Below are 16,956 nucleotides of genomic sequence, written 5' to 3'. Positions count from 1 at the left end.
AGGATGGACCGCTCGTCCGGAGTTGGGACCCAGGATGGACCGCTCGTCCGGACCCAGGATGGACCGCTCGTCCGGACCCAGGATGGACCACTCATCTGGAGTTGGGACAAAGGATGGACTGCTCGTCCGGAGTCGGGTCCCAGGATGGACCGCTCGTCCGGAGTTGGGACCCAGGATGGACCGCTCGTCCGGACCCAGGATGGACCACTCATCTGGAGTTGGGACAAAGGATGGACCGCTCGTCCGGACCCAGGATGGACCACTCATCTGGAGTTGGGACAAAGGATGGACCGCTCGTCCGGAGTCGGGTCCCAGGATGGACCGCTCGTCCGGAGTCGGGTCCCAAGATGGACCGCTCATCCGGAGTTGGGACAAAGGATGGACCGCTCGTCCGGACCCAGGATGGACCGCTCGTCCGGAGTCGGGTCCCAGGATGGACCGCTCGTCCGGAGTCGGGTCCCAGGATGGACCGCTCGTCCGGAGTCGGGTCCCAAGATGGACCGCTCATCCGGAGTTGGGACCCAGGATGGACCGCTCGTCCGGACCCAGTTCATACTCCAACAGCAGAGTTCATCCTCCAACAGCAGAGTTCATCCTCCAACAGCAGAGTTCACACTCCAACAGCAGAGTTCATACTCCAACAGCAGAGTTCATTTTAAAACAGCAGAGTTCATACTCCAACAGCAGAGTTCATACTCCAACAGCAGAGTTCATACTCCAACAGCAGAGTTCATACTCCAACAGGCTCCTTCAGCTTCCTTCCCACACTCGTCCGGAGTCGGGACCCAGGTTGGACCGCTCATCCGGAGTTGGGACAAAGGATGGACCGCTTGTCCGGACCCAGGATGGACCACTCATCCAGAGTTGGGACAAAGGATGGACTGCTCATCTGGAGTCGGGTCCCAGGATGGACCGCTCGTCCGGAGTCGAGACCCAGGATGGACCGCTCGTCCGGAGTCGAGACCCAGGATGGACCGCTCGTCCGGAGTCGGGACCCAGGATGGACCGCTCGTCCGGAGTCGAGACCCAGGATGGACCGCTCGTCCGGAGTCGAGACCCAGGATGGACCGCTCGTCCGGAGTCGGGACCCAGGATGGACCGCTCGTCCGGAGTCGAGACCCAGGATGGACCGCTCGTCCGGAGTCGGGACCCAGGATGGACCGCTCGTCCGGAGTCGGGACCCAGGATGGACCGCTCGTCCGGAGTTGGGACCCAGGATGGACCGCTCGTCCGGAGTCGGGACCCAGGATGGACCACTCGTCTGGAGTCGGGACCCAGGATGGACCGCTCGTCCGGACCCAGGATGGACCACTCATCTGGAGTTGGGACAAAGGATGGACTGCTCGTCCGGACCCAGGATGGACCACTCATCTGGAGTTGGGACAAAGGATGGACTGCTCGTCCGGAGTCGGGTCCCAGGATGGACCGCTCGTCCGGAGTCGGGACCCAGGATGGACCGCTCGTCCGGAGTCGGGACCCAGGATGGACCGCTCGTCCGGAGTCGAGACCCAGGATGGACCGCTCGTCCGGAGTCGAGACCCAGGATGGACCGCTCGTCCGGAGTCGGGACCCAGGATGGACCGCTCGTCCGGAGTCGAGACCCAGGATGGACCGCTCGTCCGGAGTCGGGACCCAGGATGGACCGCTCGTCCGGAGTCGGGACCCAGGATGGACCGCTCGTCCGGAGTCGGGACCCAGGATGGACCGCTCGTCCGGAGTTGGGACCCAGGATGGACCGCTCGTCCGGAGTCGGGACCCAGGATGGACCACTCGTCTGGAGTCGGGACCCAGGATGGACCGCTCGTCCGGACCCAGGATGGACCACTCATCTGGAGTTGGGACAAAGGATGGACTGCTCGTCCGGAGTCGGGTCCCAGGATGGACCGCTCGTCCGGAGTTGGGACCCAGGATGGACCGCTCGTCCGGACCCAGGATGGACCACTCATCTGGAGTTGGGACAAAGGATGGACTGCTCGTCCGGAGTCGGGTCCCAGGATGGACCGCTCGTCCGGAGTTGGGACCCAGGATGGACCGCTCGTCCGGACCCAGGATGGACCACTCATCTGGAGTTGGGACAAAGGATGGACCGCTCGTCCGGACCCAGGATGGACCACTCATCTGGAGTTGGGACAAAGGATGGACCGCTCGTCCGGAGTCGGGTCCCAGGATGGACCGCTCGTCCGGAGTCGGGTCCCAAGATGGACCGCTCATCCGGAGTTGGGACAAAGGATGGACCGCTCGTCCGGACCCAGGATGGACCGCTCGTCCGGAGTCGGGTCCCAGGATGGACCGCTCGTCCGGAGTCGGGTCCCAGGATGGACCGCTCGTCCGGAGTCGGGTCCCAAGATGGACCGCTCATCCGGAGTTGGGACCCAGGATGGACCGCTCGTCCGGACCCAGGCTGGACCACTCATCTGGAGTTGGGACAAAGGATGGACCGCTCGTCCGGACCCAGGATGGACCACTCATCTGGAGTTGGGACAAAGGATGGACCGCTCGTCCGGAGTCGGGTCCCAGGATGGACCGCTCGTCCGGACCCAGGATGGACCACTCATCTGGAGTTGGGACAAAGGATGGACCGCTCGTCCGGAGTCGGGTCCCAGGATGGACCGCTCGTCCGGACCCAGGATGGACCACTCATCTGGAGTTGGGACAAAGGATGGACCGCTCGTCCGGAGTCGGGTCCCAGGATGGACCGCTCGTCCGGAGTCGGGTCCCAAGATGGACCGCTCGTCTGGAGTCGGGTCTTAGGATGGACCGCTCGTCCGGAGTCGGGTCCCAAGATGGACCGCTCGTCCGGAGTCGGGACCTAATTTTCGGAAGTTAATTTTGTGCTGGACATTGAATGTAGGGTTGGGCGCAAGAAGTGTTCAACTTCAGCCTAAACCCTTCCAGTCTGCAACCTTTTCATTTTCAATCTAAGAATCTTTGTTTTGTTGACCATTGACCGAACAACAAAAACTAAACAATAAACTAAACAATAAACTAAACACTACTTCAACATTTCTTGACCGATTTGAAAAAAATCCACACCAACCATTTCAACTCATTCAGACCATTTAAGTTGTTTTTTTTTACTAGTTTCCTGAAATTGCCCATATTTTGGGAATTTCCGACTGAAACGAATTGTCCATTTTTCAAGTTATTCAAAGCATTCCACCTTCAACACATTCCACACATCCTGGACATTCACACCCGTTTTACAAGTTCAAAAAAATTCCCCAAACTGCCGGAACTCCCGGTTTTCCAAACCCAATTTCCACTCTTTTTTCTGGCGATTATTCCTTCTTCTTCTCCTCTTTCAGATTTTGGCCTCCTACCTTCCACATTTTTCACCCGATACAAAGCTTTCCAACTTCAAAACGTTCCGCGTATTCGGAAATCGTGAACTTCCTCTTGACAAATCCCCAAAATTCCCCGGGACATTTTCCCAGTCAAAGTGAATCGGCCATTTTTCAAACTTCCACCATTTTCACATTTTTCACTCGATTGAAAGGATCGCACCTTCAACATGTTCAACACATCCTGGACGTTCAAACACTTTGTTGATGTCTTCTGGGTAGTTAGTGCCATACCTGCTCCCAGCAGTTAGTGCCATACCTGCTCCCAGCAGTTAGTGCCATACCTGCTCCCAGCAGTTAGTAGGAAGTAGTTAGTGCCATACCTGCTCCCAGCAGTTAGTATGAATAAACACCATCTTGCACAACAGCAATAAAAAAAAGAACAGAACAAAAAGTCAGGAAAGAAGCAGGAATGATAAAAATGTTGATGATTCTGCATTCGACTTCCTTGTGGAAATAAAATGTAAAATAAAAATGATGAACTTACGCTTTAAAGACATTTCACCTCAAGACCAGGAGAAATCACAAGACTGTTGCTGACATGTCGTGTGGTGGCGTGATGGCGGCATTGGTCGCGGGCTGCATGTGACGGGCGCCATGACAACATGTCTCACTCCTTCACAACTTGGTCTGTCTGCATGTGACGGGCGGCATGACAACATGTCTCACTCCTTCACAAGTTGGTCTGTCTGCATGTGACGGGCGCCATGACAACATGTCTCACTCCTTCACAAGTTGGTCTGCATGTGACGGGCGGCATGACAACATGTCTCACTCCTTCACAAGTTGGTCCGTCTGCATGTGACGGGCGCCATGACAACATGTCTCACTCCTTCACAACTTGGTCTGTCTGCATGTGACGGGCGGCATGACAACATGTCTCACTCCTTCACAAGTTGGTCCGTCTGCATGTGACGGGCGCCATGACAACATGTCTCACTCCTTCACAACTTGGTCTGTCTGCATGTGACGGGCGGCATGACAACATGTCTCACTCCTTCACAAGTTGGTCCGTCTGCATGTGACGGGCGCCATGACAACATGTCTCACTCCTTCACAACTTGGTCTGTCTGCATGTGACGGGCGGCATGACAACATGTCTCACTCCTTCACAAGTTGGTCCGTCTGCATGTGACGGGCGCCATGACAACATGTCTCACTCCTTCACAAGTTGGTCTGCATGTGACGGGCGCCATGACAACATGTCTCACTCCTTCACAAGTTGGTCTGCATGTGACGGGCGCCATGACAACATGTCTCACTCCTTCACAAGTTGGTCTGCATGTGACGGGCGCCATGACAACATGTCTCACTCCTTCACAAGTTGGTCTGCATGTGACGGGCGCCATGACAACATGTCTCACTCCTTCACAAGTTGGTCTGCATGTGACGGGCGCCATGACAACATGTCTCACTCCTTCACAAGTTGGTCTGCATGTGATGGGCGCCATGACAACATGTCTCACTCCTTCACAACTTGGTCTGTCTGCATGTGACGGGCGCCATGACAACATGTCTCACTCCTTCACAAGTTGGTCTGTCTGCATGTGACGGGCGCCATGACAACATGTCTCACTCCTTCACAAGTTGGTCTGCCTCACCACAACCCAACTTTGTTTTTCTTTGCCCTGCTGATGTAATCTGAGCACACCGACCGACTTTAATCACATTACTTTTGTTTTTGCTGCGTCGCCGGTCAGTTGATTTCCATTTGGGGGTCATCTCGCTCCTGAGTGGACTCTCAGATCCAAGCTGGCGAATCAAATGCGGCTCGCGTAAGAAACAACTATTGAATTAAGACTTCTGCAATCCAATGAAAATAAACAAACATACTGAAGGAAGATCATCCCAGGACACGCTCACTCAATACCAGTTACTACTTTGACTAGTGTCTGACACGTGTAACTACCAAGCTTCTTCTACCAGTTACTACTTTGACTAGTGTCTGACACCTGTAACTACCAAGCTTCTCTTCTTCTACCAGTTACTACTTTGACTAGTGTCTGACACCTGTAACTACCAAGCTTCTCTTCTTCTACCAGTTACTACTTTGACTAGTGTCTCACACGTGTAACTACCAAGCTTCTTCTACCAGTTACTACTTTGACTAGTGTCTGACACGTGTAACTACCAAGCTTCTTCTACCAGTTACTACTTTGACTAGTGTCTGACACCTGTAACTACCAAGCTTCTCTTCTTCTACCAGTTACTACTTTGACTAGTGTCTCACACGTGTAACTACCAAGCTTCTTCTACCAGTTACTACTTTGACTAGTGTCTGACACCTGTAACTACCAAGCTTCTCTTCTTCTACCAGTTACTACTTTGACTAGTGTCTGACACCTGTAACTACCAAGCTTCTCTTCTTCTACCAGTTACTACTTTGACTAGTGTCTGACACGTGTAACTACCAAGCTTCTCTTCTTCTACCAGTTACTACTTTGACTAGTGTCTGACACGTGTAACTACCAAGCTTCTCTTCTTCTACCAGTTACTACTTTGACTAGTGTCTGACACCTGTAACTACCAAGCTTCTTCTACCAGTTACTACTTTGACTAGTGTCTGACACGTGTAACTACCAAGCTTCTTCTACCAGTTACTACTTTGACTAGTGTCTGACACCTGTAACTACCAAGCTTCTCTTCTTCTACCAGTTACTACTTTGACTAGTGTCTGACACCTGTAACTACCAAGCTTCTTCTACCAGTTACTACTTTGACTAGTGTCTGACACGTGTAACTACCAAACTTCTCTTCTTCTACCAGTTACTACTTTGACTAGTGTCTGACACGTGTAACTACCAAGCTTCTCTTCTTCTACCAGTTACTACTTTGACTAGTGTCTGACACGTGTAACTACCAAGCTTCTCTTCTTCTACCAGTTACTACTTTGACTAGTGTCTGACACGTGTAACTACCAAGCTTCTCTTCTTCTACCAGTTACTACTTTGACTAGTGTCTGACACGTGTAACTACCAAGCTTCTCTTCTTCTACCAGTTACTACTTTGACTAGTGTCTGACACGTGTAACTACCAAGCTTCTTCTACCAGTTACTACTTTGACTAGTGTCTGACACCTGTAACTACCAAGCTTCTTCTACCAGTTACTACTTTGACTAGTGTCTGACACGTGTAACTACCAAGCTTCTCTTCTTCTACCAGTTACTACTTTGACTAGAGTCTGACACGTGTAACTACCAAGCTTCTCCCACCAGTTATGAAGGATAACCACCAGCTTTCATAATAGGGAAAAACATCAATGCACAAGCAAATGCATGAAGGCAATATATCGACACATAATGCTTCATTAAAAAGCATTTGCAGTCGGTTATTAATAACCACAATCTTGAATGATAGAAATAGATAATAGTCCACAAGCAAACAAAACGTGCCAGGTAGGTCATGCGATCACTCCTCCCGCCAGTTATTAATCATAACTACAGCACGACAAAAACAAACGACAAGGCCGGAAATCTTCCAAAAAGACAAAGACGCCAGCTTCTGCACAAACACAGACCCAAGGCGGACGTGTCATTTAGTTGATGCGATCGCTCCTCCCGCCAGTTATTCGTCATAAAGCCACCTTTCATGTTGGAAAAAACGGAGCGATTCAAAATAAGCCTTCCCGTCTTCAATGCACAAGCCCGCAAGCAACGTCGACGTGTCATACACTTTGTGTTTCCAATTGCTCCTCCCACCAGTTATTCATGATAACCACCAGCTTTCATAATAGGAAAAAACAGGACGACAACATCAATGCAGAAGCAAATGCATGACGTAAACATACATAGAAATGCCTGAAACAATTTTAAAAAGTCAAAGCTAACATAAAATCACCTCATGCACAAAGACAGGCCCAACGCAGACACATCGTTGACAAAATACAAAAGCAGTGAAGTTGTCATGTTGTGTAAAAGCTAAATAAAAAGAGAATACAACAAATCCTTTTCAACTTCTATTCAATTGAATAGACTGCAAAGACAAGATATTTAACCTTCACACTGAGAAACGTTTTTATTTTTTGCAAATATTGGCTCATTTGGAATTTGATGTCTGCAACGTTTCAAAAAAGCTGGCACAAGTGGCAAAAAAGATTGAGAAAGTTGAGGAATGCTCATCAAACACTTATTTTGGAACATCCCACAGGTGAGCAGGCTAATTGGGAACAGGTGGGTGCCATGATTGGCTATAAAAGCAGCTTCCATGAAATGCTCACTCATTCACAAACAAGGACGGGGCGAGGGTCACCACTTTGTCAACAAATGCCTGAGCAAATTGTTTAAGAACCAGCTAATGCAAGGAATTTAGGGATTTCACCATCTACGCTCCTTAATATCATCAAAAGGTTCAGAGAATCTGGAGAAATCACCGCACGTAAGCAGCAAGGCTGAAAACCAACATTGGATGCCCGTGACCTTCGGTCCTTCAGGCGGTACTGCATCAAAAAGTGACTTCAGTGTGCAAAGGATATCACCACATGGGCTCAGGAACACTTCATAAAACCACTATCAGTAACTATAGTTGGTTGCTACATCTGTGAGTGCAAGTTAAAACTCTATGCAAAGCCAAAGCCATTTATCAACAACACCCAGAAACGCCGCTGGCTTCGCTGGGCCCGAGCTCATCTAAGATGGACTGATGCAAAGTGGAAAAGTGTTCTGTGGTCTGACGAGTCCACATTTCAAATTGTTTTTGGAAACTGTGGAAAATAACCATCCTGATTGTCCCAGAAGCAAAGTGTAAAAGTCAACATGTGTGATGGTATGGAGGTGTATTAGTAACTGACACATGTGTGATGGTATGGGGGTGTATTAGTAACTGACACATGTGTGATGGTATGGGGGTGTATTAGTAACTGACACATGTGTGATGGTATGGGGGTGTATTAGTAACTGACACATGTGTGATGGTATGGGGGTGTATTAGTAACTGACACATATGTGATGGTATGGGGGTGTATTAGTGACTGACACATGTGTGATGGTATGGGGGTGTATTAGTAACTGACACATGTGTGATGGTATGGGGGTGTATTAGTAACTGACACATGTGTGATGGTATGGGGGTGTATTAGTAACTGACACATGTGTGATGGTATGGGGGTGTATTAGTAACTGACACATGTGTGATGGTATGGGGGTGTATTAGTAACTGACACATGTGTGATGGTATGGGGGTGTATTAGTAACTGACACATGTGTGATGGTATGGGGGTGTATTAGTAACTGACACATGTGTGATGGTATGGGGGTGTATTAGTAACTGACACATGTGTGATGGTATGGGGGTGTATTAGTAACTGACACATATGTGATGGTATGGGGGTGTATTAGTAACTGACACATGTGTGATGGTATGGGGGTGTATTAGTAACTGACACATGTGTGATGGTATGGGGGTGTATTAGTAACTGACACATGTGTGATGGTATGGGGGTGTATTAGTAACTGACACATGTGTGATGGTATGGGGGTGTATTAGTAACTGACACATGTGTGATGGTATGGGGGTGTATTAGTAACTGACACATGTGTGATGGTATGGGGGTGTATTAGTAACTGACACATGTGTGATGGTATGGGGGTGTATTAGTAACTGACACATGTGTGATGGTATGGGGGTGTATTAGTAACTGACACATGTGTGATGGTATGGGGGTGTATTAGTAACTGACACATGTGTGATGGTATGGGGGTGTATTAGTAACTGACACATGTGTGATGGTATGGGGGTGTATTAGTAACTGACACATGTGTGATGGTATGGGGGTGTATTAGTAACTGACACATGTGTGATGGTATGGGGGTGTATTAGTAACTGACACATGTGTGATGGTATGGGGGTGTATTAGTAACTGACACATGTGTGATGGTATGGGGGTGTATTAGTAACTGACACATGTGTGATGGTATGGGGGTGTATTAGTAACTGACACATGTGTGATGGTATGGGGGTGTATTAGTAACTGACACATGTGTGATGGTATGGGGGTGTATTAGTAACTGACACATGTGTGATGGTATGGGGGTGTATTAGTAACTGACACATATGTGATGGTATGGGGGTGTATTAGTAACTGACACATGTGTGATGGTATGGGGGTGTATTAGTAACTGACACATGTGTGATGGTATGGGGGTGTATTAGTAACTGACACATATGTGATGGTATGGGGGTGTATTAGTAACTGACACATGTGTGATGGTATGGGGGTGTATTAGTAACTGACACATGTGTGATGGTATGGGGGTGTATTAGTAACTGACACATGTGTGATGGTATGGGGGTGTATTAGTAACTGACACATATGTGATGGTATGGGGGTGTATTAGTAACTGACACATGTGTGATGGTATGGGGGTGTATTAGTAACTGACACATGTGTGATGGTATGGGGGTGTATTAGTAACTGACACATGTGTGATGGTATGGGGGTGTATTAGTAACTGACACATGTGTGATGGTATGGGGGTGTATTAGTAACTGACACATGTGTGATGGTATGGGGGTGTATTAGTAACTGACACATGTGTGATGGTATGGGGGTGTATTAGTAACTGACACATGTGTGATGGTATGGGGGTGTATTAGTAACTGACACATGTGTGATGGTATGGGGGTGTATTAGTAACTGACACATGTGTGATGGTATGGGGGTGTATTAGTAACTGACACATGTGTGATGGTATGGGGGTGTATTAGTAACTTACACATGTGTGATGGTATGGGGGTGTATTAGTGCCCAAGGCATGGGTAACTTACACATCTGTGAAGGCACCATTAATGCTGAAAGGTACATACAGCTTTTGGAGCAACATATGTTGTTATCATGGACGCCCCTGCTTATTTCAGCAAGACAATGCCAAGCCAGGTGTTACAACAGCGTGGCTTCATAGTAAAAGAGTGCGGGTACTAGACTGGCCTGCCTGTAGTCCAGACATTGAAAATGTGTGACGGCTAAAATATGAGGCAGGAGACTGTTGAACAACTTAAGCTGTACATCAAGCAAGAATGGGAAATAATTCCACTTCAAAAATGTGTCTCCTCAGTTCCCAAACCTGCACTGAGTGTTGTTAAAAGGAAAGGCCATGTAACACACTGGTAAAAATCCCACTGTGGCAACTTTTTTGCAATGTGTTAAAATCAGGCTACAATGAAAGATTTAGAATGACCTTCCCAAAGTCCTGACTTAAATCAATCAATCAATCAATCAATGATTATTTATATAGCCCTAAATCACTAGTATCTCAAAGGGCTGCACAAACCACAACACAAACCACCACGACATCCTCGGTAGGCCCACATAAGGGCAAGGAAAAACTCACACCCAGTGGGACGTCGGTGACAATGATGACTGAGAAACCTTGGAGAGGACCACATATGTGGACTGAAAGCAATGGATGTGGAGCAGGTCCAACATGATACTGTGAAAGTTCAATCCATAGTGGATCCAACACGACCGTGAGAGTCCCGTCCAAAGTGGATCCAACAGGAAACCATCCCAAGGGGAGGCGGATCAGCAGAGCAGAGATGTCCCAGCCGATACACAGTGTGTGGACAATGCTGAAGAAACAAGTCCATGTTAGAAAGGCAACACATTTAGCTGAACTTCAGCAATTTTGTGGTGACAAATGTCCACAGAAGCTTGTGGATGACTAGCAGAAGTGCCTTTGAAACTTGCCAAGGGACATGCAAGCAAATATGAACATTGCTGTACGTATATTTTTGATTGCTCACATTTTCAGTAGAGACATAATAAATTCATAAAAGAAGCAAACTTCATGAATGTTTTTTGTGAGCAGCAAGTATGTGCTCCAATCACTACATCACAAACAAATAAGAAATGATTGTAAAGTCAAGACAGCCAAGACATGATGTTCTTTACAAGTGTACGTAAACTTTGGACCACATATGAGCTCCCTGCAAAAGTGAGCAGACTGACAGAAGATGAGATAAAAGTCAAAGACGCCTCGTGTTGTTTGTTTTCTTAATGGACGATGAAATCCGATGAAGCGCATTTCTTCTCATGACATATTTCATTTTCAAAAAAGGACACCAAAAAAAAAGGATGTCTCAGCTTCCACAGCAGCTGAGACAGATGAGCTTCATGTGACCCCCACCCAGCCTCCACCTCCTGCAGGAGGGTGGGGTCCTCCTCAAAAGACTAGTCCGTGTCCAAGACACACCACTTGACCGGCGGCCACACTGCCTGGAGGTAGCTTCCCCGCCGCCAACCTTTAGAGTTGGATAACTTCTTTTTTTGGGGGGGAGGGGGTTGTGGAGGAGTAGGAGGGCGTCCGGGGGGATGGGGGCCGCACAGTCAGCACGGCGGGCGAGCAGTCAGGAGGAGGCGGACGCTGCAGCGGCGGATGCTACGCAACACCACAATGAGAAGGTACTTTTCATTGTTGTCTTTGAACGCACCACGCAGCCACACTGCGGATGTGATGATGATGTCATGTGATCATGTGTCAAGCATGCACCCCCACTGTGAGGCTGGAGCTAATAGCTTACTGACAAATACACCACATGGTGGCGCTGTCACTGAGCCCCAAAGTCAGATTGTTTGACACTCGCCCCAACTTTAGGCTACACATCCATTTTTGTAGCAAAACTATTTGCAAATGGCTATCTCAATCTGTGTGTCTGTATCTCAATCTGTGTATCTGTAATCTAAATCACATGTTTGTGTATTATGTGTGTGTCTGTATCTAATTCTGTGTGTCTGTAATCTAAATCACATGTTTGTGTATTATGTGTGTGTCTGTATCTCAATCTGCGTGTCTGTAATGTAAATCACATGTTTGTGTATTATGTGTGTGTCTGTATCTAATTCTGTGTGTCTGTAATCTAAATCACATGTTTGTGTATTATGTGTGTGTCTGTATCTAATTCTGTGTATCTGTAATCTAAATCACATGTTTGTGTATTATGTGTGTGTCTGTATCTAATTCTGTGTGTCTGTAATCTAAATCACATGTTTGTGTATTACTTGTGTGTCTGTATCTCAATCTGTGTGTCTGTAATCTAAATCACATGTTTGTGTATTATGTGTGTGTCTGTATCTCAATCTGTGTGTCTGTAATCTAAATCACGTCTGTGTATTATTTGTGTGCCTGTATCTCAATCTGTCTCAAAACCACGTTTGTGTATTGTGTGTCTATACCGCATTCTGTGTGTCCATAATCTAAATCACGTTCGTGTATTAATTGTGTGTCTGTATCTCAATCTGTGTGTCTGTAATCCAAATCACACCTTTTTGTATTATTTGTGTCTGTAATCCAAATCGTGTCTTTGTGAATTGTGTGTCTGTAACTCAATTTGTGCGTCCGTAATCCATAATCACCTATTTGTGTATTTGTATCTCAATATGTGTGTCCGTAATCCAAATCACGTCTTTGTGTATTATTTGTTGTGTCTGTATATCAATCTTTGTGTCCTTAATCCAAATCACAAGTTTGTGTATTATTTGTGTGTCTGTATCGCAATCTGTGCGTCCATAATCCAAACCACGTGTTTGTGTTATATTTGTGTGTCTGCATCTCGAACTGTGTCTGTAATCAAAAATCACCCGTATGTGTCTCCGTATCTCAATCTGTGCGTCTGTAATCCAAATTACGTGTTTGTGTTATATTTGTGTGTCTGTATCTCGATCTGTGCGTCCGTAATCAAAATCATGTGGTTGTGTATTATTTGTGTCAAAACACACAAATCAAAATACAACCCCTTTTTTTTTTGGTTTTACTCACACACACACGCACACACACACACACACACACACACGCAAATTGAAATACAGACACACAAACTACAAAAGCCGAAAGCAGTGAAGTTGTCATGTTGTGTAAATGCTAAATAAAAAGAGAATACAACAAATCCGTTTCAACTTCTATTCAATTGAATAGACTGCAAAGACAAGATATTTAACCTTCACAGAGAAACTTTGATTTTTTTTTGTGCAAATAATCATTAATCATTAAAAAGTTGTCAAAGGGGCATTTTTACCAGTGTGTTACATGGCCTTTCCTTTGAACAACACTCAGTGCAGGTTTGGGAACTGAGGAGACACATTTTTGAAGTGGAATTCTTTCCCATTCTTGCTTGATGTACAGCTTAAGTTGTTCAACAGTCTCCTGCCTCATATTTTAGCTGTCACACATTTTCAATGTCTGGACTACAGGCAGGCCAGTCTAGTACCCGCACTATTTTACTATGAAGCCACACTGTTGTAACACCTGGCTCGGCATCGTCTTGCTGACATAAACAGGGGCGTCCATGACAACAACATATGTTGCTCCAAAAGCTGTATGTACCTTTCAGCATTAATGGTGCCTTCACAGATGTGTAAGTTACCCATGCCTTGGGCACTAATACACCCCCATACCATCACACATGTGTAAGTTACTAATACACCCCCATACCATCACACATGTGTCAGTTACTAATACACCCCCATACCATCACACATGTGTCAGTTACTAATACACCCTCATACCATCACACATGTGTCAGTTACTAATACACCCCCATACCATCACACATGTGTCAGTTACTAATACACCCCCATACCATCACACACGTGTCAGTTACTAATACACCCCCATACCATCACACATGTGTCAGTTACCCATGCCTTGGGCACTAATACACCCCCATACCATCACACACGTGTCAGTTACTAATACACCCCCATACCATCACACATGTGTCAGTTACCCATGCCTTGGGCACTAATACACCCCCATACCATCACAGATGTGTAAGTTACCCATGCCTTGGGCACTAATACACCCCCATACCATCACACATGTGTAAGTTAGCCATGCCTTGGGCACTAATACACCCCCATACCATCACACATGCTGCCTACAACACTTTCACCCTACAACAATCACTAATACACCCCCATACCATCACACATGCTGACTTTTGCATCAGTCCATCTTAGATGAGCTCGGGCCCAGTGAAGCTGGCCGGGTTTCCGGGTGTTGTTAATAAATGGCTTTGGCTTTGCATAGTAGAGTTTTAACTTGCACTTACAGGTGTAGTGATCAACTGTAGTTACTCACAGTGGTTTTATGAAATGTTCCTGAGCCCATGTGGTGATATCCTTTACACGCTGATGTCACTTTTTGATGCAGTAACGCCTGAGGGATCGAAGGTCACGGGCATTCAATGTTGGTTTTCAGCCTTGCCGCTTACAGTGATTTTTCCAGATTCTCTGAACCTTTTGATGATATTAGATGGTGAAATCCCTAAATTCCTTGCAACAGCTGCTTGAGAAATGTTGTTCTTAAACTATTTGCTCAGGCATTTGTTGACAAAGTGGTGACCCTCACCCCGTCCTTGTTTGTGAATGAGTGAGCATTTCATGGAAGCTGCTTTTATAGCCAATCATGGCACCCACCTGTTCCCAATTAGCCTGCTCACCTGTGGGATGTTCCAAATAAGTGTTTGATGAGCATTACTCTTTTTTGCCACTTTTGCCGGCTTTTTTTGAAACATGTTGCAGGCATCAAATTCCAAATGAGCTAATATTTGCAAAAAATAAAGTTTACCAGTTGGAAAGTTGAGTGTCTTGTCTTTGCAGTCGATTCAATTGATTAGAAGTTGAAAAGAATTTGCAGATCTTTGTATTCTCTTTGTATTTAAAAAAAACATTTACACAACGTGACAACTTTGCTGCTTTTGGGCTTTTGTAAAACACGCATACTTTTATTTCCTTTGTTTTCTTAAATGTTTCCTTCCTGTTTTCAACTTTTTTTTATTCTAGACTTTTTGTATCTGCACTTCACCGACATAATGACAACATTTTGGGACCCGCCCTGTCCGAGACGGACACACAAAGTTGTATCACTGTCTCTTAAATCACATTACAGACGCACAGACTGAGATGACCATTTTCAAGTAGTTCTTCTACAATAATACTTCATGTTCAGGGCGTTTCCTCCAATCACCGCAACATTTGGTACTCACCTTTAGGGTCTGCTAAGTGTCTCAAATTTGAACAAGATTGGTTAAAAAAGATAACTGGAACAAGCGAAACATCTCCAGTAATTTAAGTGCTCAATGACGGTTCTAAAACGTCACAGCATCATCTATAAATGCAAAACTACAACAAGAGTTAAACGATGCGGCTCTCAAGTCCACCTTAACCTAAGCGCCAACCTCATTGTACTCAACAGGACAGCAACAATGCAAAAATATCAGCAATCATTTTCTTTATGAATACATCATCCTTGCAAAGGGCGCATGCACGTCTGTGCGAGTGTAATACAATCCAGTCAACTTCCAGCAAAGTGCCGGCTGTCCGGGAGACTGCCTGTGCTTTTAGCTCAGTAGTAGTACGCTGGTCACTCTCAAAAGTAAAACAAGTTCACCCAGTCACTGCTGTAGTGATGGTTTGGTTGTGGTCAGGAAGGATGTTGCTGTGGATTGGCAGCCTTGTTTCCATCAGTCACAAACACAGCTTACCCCCACCAAAGTGTGAACGCAGAACGAATGAACAATGGGTTTCAGTGTGAAACGCTTTATGAATCAAATCCATTAATACTATTATTTCAATCAATCAATGATTATTTATATAGCCCTAAATCACTAGTGTCTCAAAGGGCTTCACAAACCACAGCGACATCCTCGGTAGAGCCCACATTTATGCTGGAAACTGAAAAAGTGCTTGGGTAAAACCACAAACTCGACATGTAAAACATAACTATTCTTGTATTGAGCTTTTCTACCTTTAAGGTACTCAAAGACACTATTTCCACATTCACCCACTGATGGAGGGAGCTGCCATGCAAGGCCCTAACCACCACCCAGTGTCTTGCTTAAGGACACAATGGATGTGGCGAGGTTGGTAGAAGGTGGGGTTTGAACCAGAAACCCTCCGGTTGCTGGCACGGCCACTCTCCCAACCGCGCCATGCCGTTGCCGGCCCCCAACATCAAGTTTTAAAATCCAGTTAGATGTTTCATATTTTGAAAAAAATACTTGATTTGGGATGAGAATCAGCACCTCCAAGTCCAAGTCCATGGTTCTCGCCCGGAAAAGGGTGGAGTGCCATCCACTGGGGAGGAGACCTTGCCCCAACTGGAGAAGTTCAAGTACCTAGGAGTCTTGCTCATGAGTTAGGGAAAAGTGGATCGTGAAATCGACAGGCGGATCAGTGCGGCGTCTTCAGTAATGCAGACGCTGTATCGATCCGTTGTGGTGAAGAAGGAGCTGAGCCGGAAGGCAAAGCTCTCAATTTACCGGTCGACGTACGTTCCCATCCTCACCTATGGTCATGAGCTTTGGGTCATGACCGAAAGGATAAGATTACGGGTACAAGCGGCCCAAATGAGTTTCCTCCACCAAGTGGCGGTTCTCTCCCTTAGAGATAGGGTGAGAAGCTCTGCCATCCGGGAGGAACTCAAAGTAAAGCCGCTGTTCCTCCACATGGAGAGGAGCCAGATGAGGTGGTTCGAGCATCTGGTCAGGATGCCACCCGAACGCCTCCCTAGGGAGGTGTTTGGGTCACGTCCGACCGGTAGGAGGCCACAGGGAAGACTCAGGACACGTTGAGAGGACTATGTCTCCCGGCTAGCCTGGGAACGCCTCGGGATCTCCCAGGAAG

The sequence above is a fragment of the Nerophis ophidion genome, linkage group LG03, assembly GCF_033978795.1.
Source record: "Nerophis ophidion isolate RoL-2023_Sa linkage group LG03, RoL_Noph_v1.0, whole genome shotgun sequence".
Taxonomy (NCBI): domain Eukaryota; kingdom Metazoa; phylum Chordata; class Actinopteri; order Syngnathiformes; family Syngnathidae; genus Nerophis; species Nerophis ophidion.
Note: the sequence above shows the minus strand (reverse complement) of the source record.